Source organism: Mustela nigripes, chromosome 6 (genome assembly GCF_022355385.1).
Source record: "Mustela nigripes isolate SB6536 chromosome 6, MUSNIG.SB6536, whole genome shotgun sequence".
NCBI classification, from domain to species: Eukaryota; Metazoa; Chordata; class Mammalia; order Carnivora; family Mustelidae; genus Mustela; species Mustela nigripes.
This window is the reverse complement of record NC_081562.1, coordinates 44,778,052-44,797,026: the sequence shown is the minus strand read 5'-3', so window position 1 is coordinate 44,797,026 and position 18,975 is coordinate 44,778,052. Positions and strand designations below refer to the sequence as shown.

General features: G+C 36.3%; 1 protein-coding gene across 1 annotated transcript in view; it reads left to right on the top strand.

The window, feature by feature from the left end:
- TRHDE (thyrotropin releasing hormone degrading enzyme) overlaps positions 1–18,975 on the top strand; it is a 405,975-nt gene that overhangs the window by 371,436 nt on the left and 15,564 nt on the right. The window lies entirely within an intron of this gene.

Sequence of the window (18,975 nt, the reverse complement as noted above, 5' to 3'; positions counted from 1 at the left end):
AAAAAAAAAAAAAAAAAACCAAAAACCAAAAAGGTTATCGAAAAAAATCTACTCTTTAATGACCCTTGACAGAGACCTTAAACTTGTATCTTATCTTGGAATTTCACAATACAGGATTTTAATACATAATGTCATGTTAAAATTGTTTAATAGAATTACCTTTGATAAAAATATTATACTAAATGTCACTTGTTAATGTTAATGATGTTTTAATATTGAATATTAGGCATAAAAAATTGAAGATCATGATCTTTTCACTACAGTTTTTTAAACCTTCTTAGGTATTTTTATATTTCCAAAGACCTTTATGTTCCATTTCTTATTACACTTTGGGCAACTTACAATCACTCCTCCCAGTCTTTGGCCCTTGTGTTAAGGCAAGCCTGATGGGAAAGTTGAGGAGCTGGGGGACATTATATTCAGATGGTGCTCGTTTGCTTGCCTGCATGCCACTGTGGGCTTGTCCCCAGCTGAGTGGCTGGGATGACTCATGGGAAACAGAGAAAGGGACTTGTTCTAGGCAAATACAGAGAACCACACAGAGTGTAATTTGTTCCTACTTAAGGAACAAATTGATTGTTGTCTGGTCAAAAGTGACTTAGGTTTAAATGTAGTAGTTAACTGACTCCAGAGCAAAGCACAGCTATCCTGCTTCACAAATCTGTGAGAGATCTTTCACTGCATTGCTAAGTAATTTGTCACCTTTTTAACCATTGTCTGGTTTGCTCTTTAAATTAACCGTTTCTGGGTTTACCCAGAAGCTAAAGAAGGAAAATATTTTATCACTATCCTCTCTCAGTTGATCCATTATGTACTCAGAGACAGCAGTTGAATTTGTCACGGGTCTTTTCTAGAACTAAAAGTGCTCTCATTTATTGACTTTTACCAATGATCATCCATTGCGCTAAGTCTTCTGAAACCTATTACATCAAACTTGAAAATGATATAATAAAAGCTTTGTCTTCCTTTTTTCTACCACCTTCTTCAGTTCTACCACATGTATTTAAGGGAGGAACACATAAAAATTTACCCAAAACCCATACACCCCAAATTGTATTAGGATACCTGATCATAAATGCATATGAGAAAAAAAGGTAAAATATATTATTTAAAGATCGTGGTCTCTGCCATTTTGTTTTTTATTTGATTAGTCTTTTGTGTGTTTGATTCCTCTTGCTGCAGACACATGCCTTTTCTCAGACCTGACAGTTGCTTTTTAGCCCATAAAAGTACAGTTATTGGGAAAATGCTATTTTTTAAAATAATTCATTTATTTAACCAAATTTTACTAAGCAATTCTCAATACCAGCTGGTGGGCAGGAAGCAAAGAGAAGAGGGAGAGCTCAAAATTAGAGAATGCATCTCTATAAACAAAGAGTCATTCTTTGAAGCAAGAGCTCAGCACATGACAGTGTGAAGTAAGAAGGGAGGACTCTGCTTTGGGGGAATCACCTTCATCCTCAAGAGGATGAGCAGGATCCTGCTGGGACTAGGAGGGCAGGCGAGACCGGGGCAGGTGCATGAATACTTAAGTCAGGGGTGGGGAGTGCAGGGGGCGTGGATGGGGTTTCCAGGCAGAGGAAAGGTACACAGATTGATGTTTAGTTGAACGAGTGTAGTAAATTTCGGTCTGTGAATTTGAACAACCCGTCCAAAATTCCCTTATACATGAAAGTTTATGCATGAGGTATCAGTTGATTTCTGTTTTGATAACTCTGCCACTTATTTATGGCAAAGTAACTAAACTTGGGTCCAATACTTAAAGGTTCTCTCATTCTTTCCTTCATCATTTGTATGTTCTCCTCCTTTGCTTTCTTCTGTAACTGGCTAAGTAAACACGCTAAGTGGAAGTAATGCTGTGTTTCTAAGATTTGCCCAACCAGCTGTAGGACGTGTCCCTGCATACACAAGGGACCTCCCGCAGTGAGGGTACAGGGTACTCTCTGAGCTACCTGTGTGTGAGGACCAGAGATTTAAACTGTATTTTTTTTTTCAGTGACAGCTTAATAATGAAACAATTGTGTGATCCTGTAGTTGTTTCTGAGATTAACTTTCTTAAATCAAGTCAGTAAAGGGGAGGGGAAGGTTTCTTTTTAAATGTGCCTGAAGCAACACACCAGTCAGTTGCATTTGTTTGCTTGTTTTTTGTCTCAAAGGACCCTTAAAAATCATCTCTAAGAAAAGCCTCCCAAGGTAATGCAATAGGGTACTTACAAAATGGTTTGGGAGATGCTGCGTATGTATGCTAATAAATTTAAAAGACAGTGAGTCATGGAAGTTCGCAGGGATTGCAAATCTGGGGTGCTGTGCTTTTTTTTTTTTTTAAGGATTTATTTATTTATTTAATTGACAGAGAGAGGAGAGAGAGAGAGAACGAACACAAGCAGGGGGAGTGGGAGAGGGAAAAGCAGGCTTCCTGCTGAGCAGGGAGCCTGATGGGGCTCTATCCCAGGACGCTTGATGACTGAGCCACCCAGGAGCCTCTGTGCTATTTTACAGCCGGATCTTGATATGCTGGGGAGATAGGTCCCAGGGCGAGGTGGGATTCAGGAGGATCGAATGGATATGAAAGTTGGTCTAGGGAAAGGTAAGGGAACCAAAAAGTGCCTTGCAAAGCTAGAGACAGTAGCAGCAGAGAGAGAGAAAAACTCAAGAATTCCAGTGAATGCTAAATTGAATGATTCCACATGTTAATATATTCAAATGCTGCAGTGTGTTGAATTGTAATGGTGATGTCATGCATCAAAAGGGATGAGCTACATTCAGGTCTTGTTAGGCTGTGATTTGGGGACTGAGTTCAGCAGAACACCATATCTCAGAAAAGAGACAAATTGCCAAGCATTCAGCAGAGAACAATACAAATGATAAAAAAGATCTTGAAAACACGAGCTGCAAGAGGAGGTTATGAGACCTGAAAATTTCATTCTAAAAAAAAATAACAGAGAAGATGATAGCCTTTTGTAAGTAAAAAAATGTAATAAAAGGGACAGAAATTGGTTTCTTTCACAGATTAGCACAAATAAACAAGAAATAATAGGCATAAGCTTCACTGAGTAAAACATAGGGATTATATTATTACTGTAGGTAAATTATTATTTGAAGATTTCGTATTAAAACACTATTGAGATTGTACAATTAATATACAGAGATCACAATATGGTATAATGGGTTTTTTTTTAATAAGCAATTTATTCCGAAATTAAATGTGTGTCAGTAGTAACACAGCCTCTTAATTTTGTGATAATGTATTATTTTTCAAATAATGTTAAAAGATACAATTTAAAGCTTTCAGCCCATATGGAACGAAGATTTAAAGTATTTAGTTTTTTAAAAGTATTCAGTAGATACTGATATCCATTCCCTAGTAGATTAATTGATAACTGGTATCATCACTCTACTTAAAAAATATCCTGAACAGTGCGATACCTTCTACACTATGAGAGATCAAAAATGTATATTGAATTGAAATGAATTGGAAATCATTTTGAAAATGGAAAAATTAAGGTCCTTCCATACTAAAAATTATAAGTAGAGGACCATCTCTGGAACTTCGTGACATACATAATACATAAACGTCACTACTCATGCAATTCATTATAATGTTACTGGTATTATTGTCTTTAATGATGATCATAATGAAAAATATATTTATTTATTGAGTGGTTGGTACGTTACAGGCATTGGACCAACTGCTTTTTGTGCATGATCTCATTGTTTTTATTTCATTTTTATAGACGACAAATCCAAAACTCTCAAAGGTTGTATACAACTTGGCAAGGTTATGCGACAGCAGGCAGTGGATCTGGGCTTCCTTTCCCAGGCTGCCTGCTCTTCTAACCTGACCGCATGTGATGCTGTGGAGGAATATCAAATTACCATATATTGGTAATATATATTTGTTCAGAAATGATTTAAAAAAGAAGAAAGGAAAAAAAAGACACCCACCAGAACTTAAATACTCTCTGCACTGAGTATAAGCCGTAGTTGAATGCAGGTTGTGCTCACGAGATAAGCCCGTGGTTCTCGCATCTGGTCACATGTAAGAATCACTGGGAGGGCCTGTGAAACAGGTTGCTGTACCCCACCCCCAGAGTTCTGTTTCAGTAGGTAGAATGGGGCCCAAGAATTTGTATTCAAGACAAGTTCCTGTGTGAGGCTGATGCTGCTGGTCTGGGGACCACTTTTTGGGAACCACTGGTGTAGGGAAAAGCTACTGTCATCAAAGACACCAGTGATCAAAATGCAGCTGGGCCACTCACTGACCTGAGGAAAACCACATGGTTTCATCATCTGAAAAATGGCGGTCATAAGACTAACCAAACAAGTCATAAGCATTAGACAAAAATGCCTATTTATTATTTGGCTTTTATAGGAAATCTTAAACTTGAATCATCTTTGGAGCTGGCCTTCTACTTGTTTTGACCACACAGGTGGGTGCTGTGAGTTTGGAATGGGGGAGTAGGAATAATTAGAGAATAGAGCAGTACGGAACATGAAGAGAATGCCTTCATTATCAGATCTCTGTAAGTTTAGGGGTTATAAGCACGTGACCTGTAACATAGACTATACACAAACTATTACCATAGAGATTGTCAAACAGGAGCATGGGATGTTTGCCCTTTTCCTCCTGCTTTAAGAAATACTGCCTGGCTTGGCCTCCAGGCCGATGTTTCATTTTCCTCCCTCCTCTTCACCTGCTGGTCATGTCCCTCCGTCAGCCATAGCTCATTGTATCTCATAGGTAAAGAGCTCCAGTTCAGCTCCCTTCCTTTGTGTCTCTCTCTGCCCATCAATGTTCACTTTCCTTCTCTAAAAACACAAAGGAGGACAGACAAAAGGCTCTTTTTGCTATAGTCTGTATATCTGGTTCAGAAACCTCATGTATTCTTCCCCTAGAAACATGGATCCTAAGTTATTATCCATGTTCCCAAGTTATTATGGTCCTATGCCCCTTGTTCTGTACACTGCTTTTTGTATCCTTCTTACTATGAGCTGTCCTACTATAAATTTTCACAGGCTGAAGTTATACCAGCCAGACCAGCCGTTTTCATGTTCAGCTTCCAGCATATGCCTTTCTCAGACAAGTGAAGGCAGTAGGAAGTCTTTAGGGAGTAAGGGGAAGGACAGGACTGCCCACAACTCCCTGGGTTGGGATGAGGAATTAGGTTTGCTCCTAATTGTGATTGTGATGTTATTAGACATCCAGGTTGTCATTAGACAGCTGTGGCTTTAGATGAGTCTGTGTTTACTCCACGTCCCCCCAACCCCTGCCCCACCATTTCTAAAGCAAGGGCATTACCCCCAAATCTCCAGGGCTTACATTAGATGTAACAGTCCAAAATTTCGTACTCCCTGTCCATGAACATAAATCATATCAATATTATGCTACAGTTGCTTGGTTATTATATAGTGTAAAGGGTGTGTTTTCATTTATTCACCTGTTCAGTAAGTGTGTATCGAGCAGCTAAGACATGTCAGCACTGTGCTGGACACTTGGAAGGCAAAGTTCTTTCATTCAACTAGTGCCCACCCCTGCTACTTACTTGGCATTGAGAATATGTGGTTTATGTCCTGACATACCTTAAAGATTTATGGTGGAAGCAGGGAGAGAGTGCAGGAGGGAAACAGAAATTGTTCAGATAAACACACACCGAAAAATGAAACTCAGAGAAGTGCAACCAAGAAGTCTGGGGTGTTCTGAGAGAATGTCATGGGAACTGGACTAGATCAGAGAGACGAGGGGAAAACTTCCAGCCCTGAGAGCTAGTGGTGAAAATGAAGAGGACATACTTGAGCATGACTGAAGGAAGAGAGAGAGGAGTTAATGATCGCTTGCATATAAATGGTAAAAAAGGAAGGGATTAATGACAGTCCATTAGAATAATCCAGTAGAGCTCAAACATTTATACATACGAATGGCCAAAGATAACATTTTCTAGTCTCTATCCAAAACTCTTCATCATACATGTAAATAATTGCAAGGTTTTACCTTTCAGCATATTATAAATAGACATTTTTTTTAAACAAAATTCTTTCAAACCTCTAAATGTATCCAATGGAATTGAAACACCCTAGCTACTTATACCCACCATTGGCCATTTAAAAATATGAATTATGTTCTTCCTTTACTCTCCAATTTTATATTATTCTTTTCTCCTCCCCAAAACTATATTCTAATATATTTTTGCTAGAGAATCCTTTTTGGATCACCCTATCATACTTTTCTGCAATAGGAAATATATACATACAGACACATACACACGTCATTTCTTCTTGTCATAATATCTTATGTTAATTTTTTTCAAAATTAAGTTTTCATTACAACGGTTATTTGTATATAGTCGATTAACATAATACATAAATTACACAAATACAACTCTTAACATAAATACAAACTCTGGTAAGTAATTTCCAAACATAAAAGTTGTTAAATATAAACGTTTAAAATTGAGAATAGCTTTTTTTCCCCAACCAGTTTATATATTCACAGACTAATATTACTTACAGCTAGAATGAGAAGAGCTTCACCATCAATTCCATTTGATTTTTATGTTAAAGAACTGAGAAACTTTATACATAAAAACAAGTAGACAGGAATGGAAGGTATTTTGTAATAGTTCTTTTGTCTTTCCAAGTGTTATGCCAAAAATTACATAGTAATCTATCACCACAATTTTTAAATTATCACCTGACAACTTGATTAGGGCTTTCTTCAATTCTGATGGAAGCAAAGAATTTAAAAAAATTGAAAACTCATTTTCTAGACATCAACACCAATATTTAGAATTTTTATTTGATATTGCAGTACAGTGTACTCTCAGAAGATACGAGATGAGTGAATGAGAAATACACCTTTCTCCTGGAAAGTGAGGGAAAATGAGAGACGGGTTTTTATGAAGAGCTATCCATAGGAAAGCTTAGATTGTGGAATTTGGTTGTTGTCAAAGTACCCTTTAGATATTCTTTAAGAAGTCTGTCCTTACTCCCAGAGATAGAAATGCCTATGTCTGGGGGTAAGGAAGGCCTTGACACTAGGCGGTGAGTGGAAATGGAAAGAACGAGTGATGGATTAGATGGTTTAGAGAGAGAGTGTAACAAGGAGAGCAAAAGCAAAGAATTGAGAAATCACACTGTTGAATCGTTGGGTATCATCCAGACATGAGTTGTGGCCCTTGAAGCTTAACATTTACAGTGTCTTCTGAAACTTGTTTCATTCCCTCTGCCAATGTTCATATTTTTAAATTTATTATTAATCCTTTTCCCTTGAGTACAAAGAATTTTATCTATTTGAAGATAGAGATCTATCTGTAGCTATAAATATCTAAAAACAGTGGATAGTCTAAAAACATGTCTGGACTTTCTTCTTATAAATATGTCCCCAGAGACCTGAACAATTCTTAAAACTTATTTCTCCTTAAAAAAAAAAAAAAATCCCACTATATCCAATCTATCTTACCTTACAAAATAGGCAGTTTATATCTTAGTTTCAGAATAGTTTTCATGATTTTCTCATACATCTTTAAAAACTTAAAGCATTATTTTTCTACATTAAACCAAACCTGCTTTTATAAGTCATGTAGCTCTTTAACTCCTAATACCTGGGCTATAAACTATTCTTTTTTTCATCAGAATATCAGAACTTATTTCATTTTTAATTTCTAAGAGTTTAGGAAGGATGCTGTAAAAGGTAGTTCTGTTCTCAGTAGACTAGGTTGAGAAACTTAAAACTCGCTGACCTCTACTCTGAGTCATTCACAATTTTACTTGCATGTGAGATAACACAGCATCATGTACTGTCATTTTTTGCCTTATTTTGCACTGTCCACAGTTGGGGTCCTGTTAATAGAGAACTTTGTGCAATCTCTACCCTGAACATTCTTCGTAACAGACCCACTAAGGTGAGGGGGAAAATTATAGTGAATTACCTATTGGAATGTTTGTAAGGCTGATTTTTTTTTTTTTTTTAAGTACTTTCAGCTAGTTTTCCCTAATGCAAATTGGAGCACACATATTTTTTACTTTTATCATATACTTGGAAAATAAACCTTAAGCAGTAGTCACCTCCCTTCCATTATCTTTCTGCCCTAGTAATTGTATATTTCAGTAGTTTTGGCCAGTCACCTGGTTCTGAATGGTTGCCTGTGTAACCCTAGCCCAGGCATTTAAAAGTTGCTCATGAAAATATTTAAAGTAGAAAGTGGTATGGGAACCTCTGGAATAATTCACAATTGCCATCAAAATCATCACTGTCATTAACATCTTAACAATTTATCCCTCTGTAATTCTTCAAAGCTAAGACATATTTAATATGCTGCACCCCTCCCTCATTGTGACCCTTGCAGTGTTCCAGGGCTATGTTCCTCTGTCCACTCTTGGATAATGGGGTATCTGGTTATGAGTCCACTTGGTGTTTAGCTTTCAACTTTATTTCTAAAATAAAATAGTATTGCACATTTCTTCCATCGTAATATATCTCCTTAATCTAATCAAAATTAATTGAGTCTCATACACTACTTGATTCATGTACTGAATACATCTTGAGCCTCTGTCGCATTTCAGGCATCATACTAAAAAACACCAGATATCCAGTGATGAACAAAAGGACACAGTTTCTGCCTTCCTGGAGCTTACAGTCCGGTCGGGTAGACAGAGAATAATCAGAGGTCATACAAACACTTTAAGACTTTAACTGTATTAAGAAGCCAGAAGGGAGATTTCTAAGAAAAGGACAGTTTGACCTGACAGTGAGATTGACACACCTGCAGAGTGACAACTGACCTGAGGCCTACAGGAAAAATACACATTCATCAGTCAGAGCAAGAAAGGAGATGTCCCCCCACCCCAAAAACAAACAAACAAACAAAAACAGTGTGCAAGAATAGCCTTCTTTCCGAACATCATTTCTCAAGATTAAAGTCTTGGTACTTTCCAAAGGCATAACTATTTGGGCAGAATCTATACTAATCCAAGGACATCCTTTGGAAGTCTTGCAATTTTTTTTTTCAGCTAATCATGTTTGTTTTGTTTTTATTTGCTGAGAAGAGCAAAAATCCCAGTTAATTGATTAGGCACCTTCATCAAAGCTTGAGGGAACCGCTCTTCTAAAAGAGTATGCTATCAAACAAAAATGTTTTGGAAAATCTATGTAGAAGAAAGATAATATATAAAGTGTAGTAAATGTGCTTGCTATCTGAATTTATCCTATTGTGAATTCATTTGTCAAAGTAGAAATCTCCTTCATAACCAGTGATGCTGTGTGATTTGCCATTTGTGGAAGTAGAGGTCATCTGTTAAGGTTACTCAAGTAATGGCTACACCTGTCTGCAGAAGAGGGTTGTAGTAGTTCTCTTTTCCAAAATTCCTCTGGAATCACACTGAGAGGTCCACTTTTCCTTGCCATTAGGAGAATTCGATACATGCTGGCTTAGTTCAGTCTGTCATGGAATAAATATTTGACTAAATGACCTACTTGAGGCACTAACTAATCTGGATGTATTTTTTAAATTTACTTCTTGGTGTAGCAGAGACTTTGCCTCGAGAGCTAATATAACGTCAGTAAATGCATATTTCTATTCATTTTCATATAGTCATATTTAGCTTTTAATCTAAATACACTAATAATTTTATATTCTAATTTAAAATGCAGAAATAATCTTACACTTGTTTTCTTTTTCCTGACACTTTGGGCTTTTTCCTGACATTTTACTTAAAAAAAAAAAATTCTATTACCATCATGCATAGAAGCAAATAGTCAATAGTATTTTTTTAAGGTATTTTAATTTTTACAGAAGCATGCTTTTGAAGGTGACTTGATTTAATTTAACTGTTTTTCTTTTCAGTGTAATTGGTTTTTCCCCCATTTCTGCCAATAGTAATTTTCCTATCATGTTAGTATTGTTTGCATGATATTATACCAACTTCAGGCATAACACTATTGAACTTTTGTGTCATCTATCAAAAGATATGCTTATTGATTAGTTATAGAATAGCTCTATTTTAACCGGCTGACTGTTTGTCACAGTACAAGTGCTAAGTGAATATAGATTTCCATGGGCAACACAGGGAGCAATGTTGATTAACTCACAGTAGTGATCACTATTATTTACTAAGCCAGAGCAGGAACACCAATAAAAATATTTGCAGCTTCCAAAACATTCTTACTTACTCACATATAGTGGATTACAGTAATGGATTCAGATTCAGGTTTATGGTAACTTTTACCAACCACTATAAAGAAGAAATTTCCCCCACATTTTCCAAAAATAATATAAGCACTGAGAAGAATCCTTCAGAAACATTAGCAACATAGCCTTTTTGTTTATTTTTTCCCTCCAAGATTAAGACTTAGGACTAATTCTATACACATAATTCATTCTAGCTCAAAATGAAAATGAAAATAATTTAGGTTTGTCTTTCTAATGATAGTGTGATATTGTTTACTTAATATTGTGATAACATTGATGGAGAATACTCTACAAGTATCAAATATTGTTTTGTGATATATATACTTATCTTAAATTTTGTGAGATACATATACATATCTATCTACCTATATATCTTAAAATACCTACACATGAAAACATTGATGATTTGTAATCACAGGAAAAATAAAAACAGATGCATGCACTGTAGTGGGTTGAATAGTGGCCTCTAAAAGATATGTCTAAATCCTAATTGCAATCTGTTAATACGGCCTTATTTGGAAATAGGTTTGCAATGAACTCATGTAGATTGAGGGCAAACCCTAAATCCCGTGATGAAGGTACTCACAACAGACAGAAGAGAAGACACAGAGAGCCACAAAGGGAAGCTCATGTGACGACAGAGGTAGAAACTGAAGAAATGGGTTTGTAAACCAAGGCATGCCAAGGATTGCTGGAGGCACAGGAACTAGAAGAGAGGCATAGAGCAGATTCTGTGGAGCCTCTGGAAGCAAGCAATCCTGCTGACACCTTGACTTTAGACTTCTGGCCACGGGAACTGGGGAGGAATAAATTTCTGTTGTTTTAAGCCATCAAGTTTGTGGTAGTTTGTTAGGGCAGTCTAGTATCTCTTATTCAAAATTTGGTTTATAATCAATGTTTTGCTTTTTCTTTCTTTGATAGAATATCAAGGGTCACTACAGATAGCAAGTTCAACTTTTAATTTTCACTCACTTCTTCCTGCTCTTAAGATTTTCATCAAGAATGAGCTACTGAGAAGCCAGTTCTTATTTATCACAAAATTTCAACAAAACTGCCCTCATCAGTGCTCATGGAATTATTTTTGTAAATGTGTAAAGAAATATATGGGAGTGCTCATTGCTATGAAAATAGAATAATTATGTAGAGATAGCTCCTAAAATTCACAGCAAAGAACCTGTGCTCATGTTTTAGGATCCCTTCTAAATATTTTGAAAGAGCCTCTTCTTTTTTCTTTTTCATGATTTGGGATTCTTTTTATTGTTAAAAAAAAAAATCAAATAGAAAAAAGTTCTCGTGACTTCTATTCTATTTTCTCATATATATATAAAATAAACATTGCTTGTTGTATTCTGCAGTATAGAATGCAGGCATCCAATATACTCTCTACTTTGTTCTCTTCATATACGTCAGTGCTATAGCCAGTGCCTGCCAGTTACATGTATATGTGCATATATATATTTGTTATTTCAGAAAAATCATAAAACTGGTGTTTTTCTTAGATTTATCATCTTCCAATGCAAAATATGCCTTTTGCCTTATTTTATAACTTTGTCATTTGCACTTGTGATTGCCCTTTCCTCCAGAACCCAGATTGTCAGGGTTTTACCCTGAAATAATTTTCTCTTACCTTATATAACAGGAATAAATTATCGTTAACTATTTTTAATTATCAGATTTAATTATACCTATCCTTATTCCTTAAAACACACACATACACATATATGAAGTTTCCCATGGATGTCACTGCTTTTTCATAGGAGGGTCAAAGTGAAACCGTAGAACATATAGGATTTGATATAAATAAGAATATTTTTCTATTTTTAGAAAGCACTATTTTTTTGTGTAGTGAATCTGCCAGTTAAATCTCTGAAAACCTGACAATTCCATGTTGGTTAGGGTGTGTGTACACACACACACACAGTAGAATTTACTTTGGCTAAAGTAAAATCTATTTTTAGTTGAGGACCTTGCTAGTGAGAAAAATACATTACTTACTGCTCTGCATCACAGCTTAGTGGTTATCCTAAAAAATTAACTGAATTGCTGTAGTTGATTCTTCCCAGGCTGGAGAAACAGCCTTGTTAACCTCAGTGACCTTGACAGTGCATTAGAAATGAAAGTAAACCGCATTTGCACAGGCCCTCCCATTTATAGAAGTAGTATTTTGATGGATTCAATAAATCTATGTAATTTTCAACCTTTCTATGAAGAATACAGAAGACAATGAGTGTTGCTATAAATTATGCCTGGGCAGTAAGAGTTATTTGTCAAGGTGGCGCCCAATGTCATCAGGTAGGGTTTTTACAAACACTCAGGCCTGGGTCATGATTTGAATGAGAAGAGAGCTTATGGATTGGATTGCTGATGTTACCAATGTGTCATTATCTTGTGTCATCATAGTCAGTCATAATTAGGCATATTTTGGATTGGCAGATGGTAAATCTAATCTTGTGTCTTCACGTACTGATTCCTAATCATTGTGATTCGGACGTCACCGTCATATGTATGTATGTATGTAGATTTAGACTTCTTATCCCAGCAGGCCCTTAGCTTTACAGTGCTATGGCCAGAGCCCAATGAAAGAAATGTAAATATCACAGATCAAGACAGAGCAGGTCCCTTGAGAAGCCAAGGATAATGGGCACCTGGTAATCAGGAAACAATTAATCTTATCTCTAACACAAGCATCTATAAATAGGGCAATTTATCATGCATTTCACAACATCTACTACAACTGTATACCTCTTAAGTTTTAAATGATGCTATGCTCTTGGAACTATTTATACTAGCAGGCTGCTGCCCACTGTTTCAGAGTGAGTCATCAGAGATATCTTAATTTTTCTACTTTTGTTATAAAGCAGTTTGATTTTTTTTGAGCTCTCACGGGTATAATTGATTCTGGATGTCATAAGGGTTCTGAGTTGTGAAATGTTAAGTAACAATGTTCTAGGCTTTTCAGTGGAGTGGTTACAGTCCAGGACAAAGAAACAGTTTAAACAAGTCAAGTCATGAATTCTCTATTCTCTAATTGTTTGCCTTTTTTTTTTTCTTTTACCTTTTTGTAGCTCTTTGTCATTGCCTGTCTTTGTCATCATCATGCTGAAAGTTTGGGCCTCTCTGTACATTTCTCACTTGTGTTCTTTTTTCTACCTTTTCTTTGATGTCTCCTTCTTTTTATCCTCTTTTGGTAATGTTGTCTGGGCCACCTGAGTTCTTACATTTTTGTGCTTTAGCAATTATATTTTATAGAGTGGTCTTATAGCCTAAATATTTACACTCACCATCTCTCTTCTTTCCTACCCAGTAGAAATAATAGCTATTTTATATATGGGACTTAAAAGTTTAAAATGTAATGTCCTGTATATTATTTCAGGTTAAAGAAAGTGAAAGTCTCTTTTAAAGTACAATTATTTTAATTATAAAAGCCACTTAAAGGAGTGCTGTTATCTTAAAATATAGTCTTTTGATAATCTCCAGATAGTAGCAATTAAGATGAGCCCCCCTTCAGCAATCCTTTTTTCTTTCATATGGAAAGAGCAGCATATGCCTCTTGGCAAATATGCAAAATTCAAACCTAAAGAGGTATTGAACATCTCAGAACACAACAATTTTAAATATAGCTGGTCTGTTATCCACCTGGTTTATCCACCTCTATTTTTTGAGGTCCAAAGGGCCACAAAGTCTAGTTTTGAACTGCCTTTTCCTTCATTCCGGGGTTTTAGTATTCTTTTTGTTATGTTCAAGTTTCAGTGGGAATGAGCAGGCACTGTATGGTCACAAGTGAGAGAAGCTTCTGGAAACAGAGCAGCCTCAGCTGCTGCCCCACAGGTGTCTGGCCCACAGCCCTGCGACCTCGTGTTCTTTCCACCAGTCACCGATGCACCGTGCACGGGGGATTCTTGCTAGGGGCCTTGTAGAGATACTATAAAACAATACTGCTTCCGGGTGCCAGATTTTTTATGAGTTTGGTGGGTGTTTGATTGACAAGCATACCGGTGAAGTTAGGTAGGATTATAAAACTATGTTTTATCATAATGCCTTAATGTATTGTCAGTCATGATTTTTATAATTTCTCATTCACTTGTGGTGAGATTGTCTGAAAACTTTATTTCTGCTTTCTTTTGAGTCCTATACACTTTTGGGAAAGATTTGTTTGCTCCTTCATACTACTAGTAATAGTAATAATAAAAATAATGAGGAGGAATGTCATTACAACAAGTTGAGACAATTGTCTGTGTACCCAGCACTTGGCTATGCGAGGCATTTAGATAACGTCCATACTGAGCTCCAGATATGTACTGGGCACTGCGCTACACCCTTGATAAACATGATTTCACTTAATCATTGGAAAAAACCTCAAAAGAATGGTTTTCCCCATTTTCCAGATGAGGAAATTGATCCTCAGATGCAAAAAGTCACATGTTCTTTCGAAACAGCTTTAAGTTTTTATTCCACACAGCTTCTTGGGAGCAGCTAAGGGACAAAGGAATGGAGATAGAATGAAAGGTGGCCTTGGGGGGTACTATGACCAGGGTCAAACTTTGTAAATGCAGGTTATTTTTCAGTCTGATATTTTAATGTCAATGATTACCCTGAAAGAAATAACAGTACTAATACTTATAAGGTCAAACAAGACCTAGAGTATTGATGAGGAAGCCGCAACCAAAGCTGTCTTTTAACTTTTAGACTAGGCAAGGGATCTTTCAAATGAATGAATGAACTGCAAATTAATTAAAGTTAATTAAGTAGTAGGCCACACACTAAATTAATGTGTAGTGCCACTGACAGAAACAGGCGCTCTTTGAGAGGCTAGTGATTTAAGAAACTTTTTTCATTGTCTTTGAAAAATAATTACATCTGCATTTCAATGTTAATACAATCACTAATGAAAAGAATCTTATACTAACAGAACAGGAAGGGACTTTAGAACTCATGTATGTTAGCCCTGTCCAATTAGGATGAAAAATGAAGCCCAAAGCAATGACCTTGACTTGCCTGGTCCTAGAGGCAGTTATTGGCCAAATTAGGTCTACTGAGAACCTGCTTAAAAATAGACCCCTATCATGATTAAGCATGAAAATTTATATTTTAAAATAGTACGATTTTTTTTCCTTTGGCCTGTATAATTTCCTTTGGGAGATATTTTAACTGACTCATCAGAATTGTTTCTACATATTATTCAATAGCATTTTTCTATATTGGAATATGTTTTACTCTAATAGTAATAGAATTTTGTCTTTATAAATGTAATTATACTTCACTTATCTTATTTCCAAAGTAACTGTCAAATTTATTTAGTGATTAAATTCAAAATATATGCATTACAAAAAGAAAAACTAGTTAACTGTAATCCCTCAACTCAGAGGCAAATGTTAATATTTTCTTGTTTTTTTTCTTTTAGTCTTTCGTTCTAACATAAACATTATTTTTTTCACTTAATATAGTGGTATTATGTATCTGTTATATTCATCCTTAATAATATATTTCATATATTAAATAATGTATTTTATCATATCATTAAATATTAATCTATGACATCTCATTCTCTGTTGCTATTTCTATCTTAAACCAGTCCCTGATTGTTATTTTAGATGTGTCCTGGTATTTTACCTTAAAAAACACTTTTAACAAGGAAAACTTTTATAGCAAAATTTGCAGAAATTTGTCTAATTATTTTTATGAATTTATCAACCTACTTCACAGATTTCCATTTAAAAACTAAAATATCTTTTTACTGAGATTCAAGATACTAGTCCCATTCCACCATCATTATTTAACTCAGTAAAAAAAAAAAAAATTCTAAATTTTTCTAAATTAAAAAAAATTGCTCTATTTTTCCACCTACTAAATGTTTTTAACCTCTACCCCGAAGTATCTCATTATCATGCATCTGCTTTTGGTAAAGTAAAAAAAGGTTCAACATATCACCAAAATACAAAATAAATTATTTCAAGATGATATTGCTCTGCTTTCAAAACTTTTACCAAACCGATCAACTTTGTCATGGTCCTGTTTAAAATGAGAATAGAGGGGCACCTGGGTGGCTCAGTGGGTTAAGCCTCTGCCTTCGGCTCAGGTCATGATCCCAGGGTGCTGGGATCAAGTCCCGAATCAGGCTCTCTGCTAAGCAGGGAGCCTGCTTCCTCCTCTCTCTGCCTGCCTCTCTGCCTACTTGTGATCTCTCTCTGTCAAATAAATAAATAAAATTTTTAAAAATAAATAAATAAAATGAGAATAGAGTAAAAGCTACAGTACAAGTTACACTAATTAGGTATAATTTTCTGCAGCGTTAGACCCTCGAGAAGATCAAGACACTTCCTTTTGGCTAAGCACTCCTCCAATCATCTCCTATGAAGACCACTGGGAGAGACTAGCTTCCTCGTCCTGTATATGGATACTACTACACATGGAGAAATATAAGCACATTTCCTTCTCAGATAATAAAATTCCATTAAAAGATTTATTTCTGAGGCGGAAGTTTAAAAGAAATGACCGTGGGATATTCACATTCTTATAAACAATTTCCATGTCCGTGAGAAGGGGCCCGTCTCCCTGTTATCCTGATAGCAAGAATCTCACAAAACTCATTTGTACTGCTCATAACTATGGGTTCCATGGGGTTTTTCAGCTCATGCTTTCCCAACAAATGAGCTTTTTCATTTGTTCCTAATGACTTTGGTTTATACAAAGAGATCTTAAACTGTCCCCAGAGCAATCATTTTGCTAAAATGTTATTAGAACATCTTTACAAATTTAGCAACAAAAGGGGCTTCATTAACAATGGAAATCATCGGGAACCAAGGCCCTTAGCAAATTCAGTGCTCACCAGTCTTGTTTTATTTTCAGCAACGAGTACAATAATGTTGTGAACTATCCACTGACTCCTTAGCTGGTGGGTGGGTAAGGAAGTTGAGGAGTGGATGCCATGGGAAGAGATGCTCGAAAAATCCGGACGGTATTCTCTGGTTAATCGGCTCTGTCCTTGCTCTTGGAAGGAGAACTGTAAACCGGAAGCAGCGTGTACTCATGGCATCTGCTAATAGAGTCATTTCTTTCCTGAGAGTTTGGGGATTTGCAGACGAGACTGAGGGCTGTTTTTCAATGGACTATCCATAGGATTGAAATTAAATATGTAAACATATGTGTGTCTCATTTTTCTAGTAACCAAATTTGATTCATCTGCTGTGCACAGAGGGCCAGCTGCTGGAAAGCCTGCAAGTTGACCTGCAGCTTCTGGCAGAGCAAATCCAAATTATGGGGTTTTCTTTGGGTTTGACACTGCAGCTTGAGATGCAGAATCAGCCCCTATTCTGGGCAGCTTTGAGTTTAAAGGCCTCCTTTGCCCGGGATAAATTCTGCTAGATTCCTTCAGGGTGGTCTCTCTGTCATTTTATCCAGCACTTTATTGCTGAGTGCCCTTTTAAGACTTTTTTTTCTTCTTGCTGTGTGTATGGCCAGATTGCCATAGAGCAGTTCCTTCAGTACACCGCTAGCCTCTGTCCTTATGCTGGCCCAGAGGCGGCATTTTAACAAGTATCAGTTCAGTGCTGGGGAGCACTGAGGATACTTATTGTTGGAAATCTGGTCTCACCAACATTACATATTTCTCAAAGACGACTGATTAAACTGTGTATTAGAAAATTAACTTAAAAAAAAAAAAAAAGAGATTAGCGGCAACCCTATGGCCAGGCCAGTTCAGCACTGAGAAAATGATAGGTTGGATGTGTCCATATTACTCTGACTACTGCTACTAATAAAAACCAACGTATCAGGGGCACCTGGGTAGCTCAGTGGGTTAAGCCTCTGCCTTCGGCTCAGGTCATGATCCCAGGGTCTTGGGATTGAGCCCTGCATCAGGCTCTCTGCTCAGCAGGGGCCTGCTTCCCCTCTCCACCCCCCGCCTGCCTCTCTGCCTACTTGAGATCTCTGTCAAATAAATAAGTAAAATCTTACAAAACAAAACAAAAGCCAACGTATCATACTTTTGTTGTCATTAGCCATCTTGAAGCTGACAAAAATGGGAAAGACTGTCTTGTACAGATCATCTTGGATCTCAGTTTACTATATCGTGGTGATAGAGCAAAATATCCTCTCTCAGAACAGAGTCCCCTCACTTGCAAAAAGAAATGTATAAGGTAGACATCATGATATTATTATATAGACTAAATAAAATGTGTAACCTGAAACATGGTATTGCCCAGAGGTGTTATTTTCTACCTCTTGTGCTCCTCCAGCCAGTGCCCAGGGCTTTGGAGGGACAGTCCCTTTATTCATTTGTATGTGCCTCTTAGTTCTGCATCAGCCAACAGCATCTACTGAATAATGAAGTATGGACTATTGCTAGTGACTATGATATATGGCAGTCAAGTTATTTCTAAGGAATATAGTTTAATATCTGGTGGGTTTCTTTTCTTTCTTTTTTTTTTTTTTTTGCATTTTCTTTATTTCTGTATGCTTTTTCTATTGGAAACCATTGATATTGGAAATGCATTTCATAGGCAGTAACAAACTTAATTTAATGGACTCTATCCCTATATTCTCTTTAATATATTAATAACTTAATGACTCTCTATTAGAGCTAACGTTAAGAAAATGTACACTGAGAAAAAAAGGAAAATATACATTGATTGATGAGCTGATGATTTCAGTAGACATTTTATTGTTTTTTCTTGCAAATTTTTTGTCGATTGCTTGGCTAAAGTCATAACAATTATACAGTGTTTTGCTCTGTAGCCTATATTTGAAAGAAAAGACACATCCTCCTTTCTAGCTGTTGATTTAGAGAAAAACT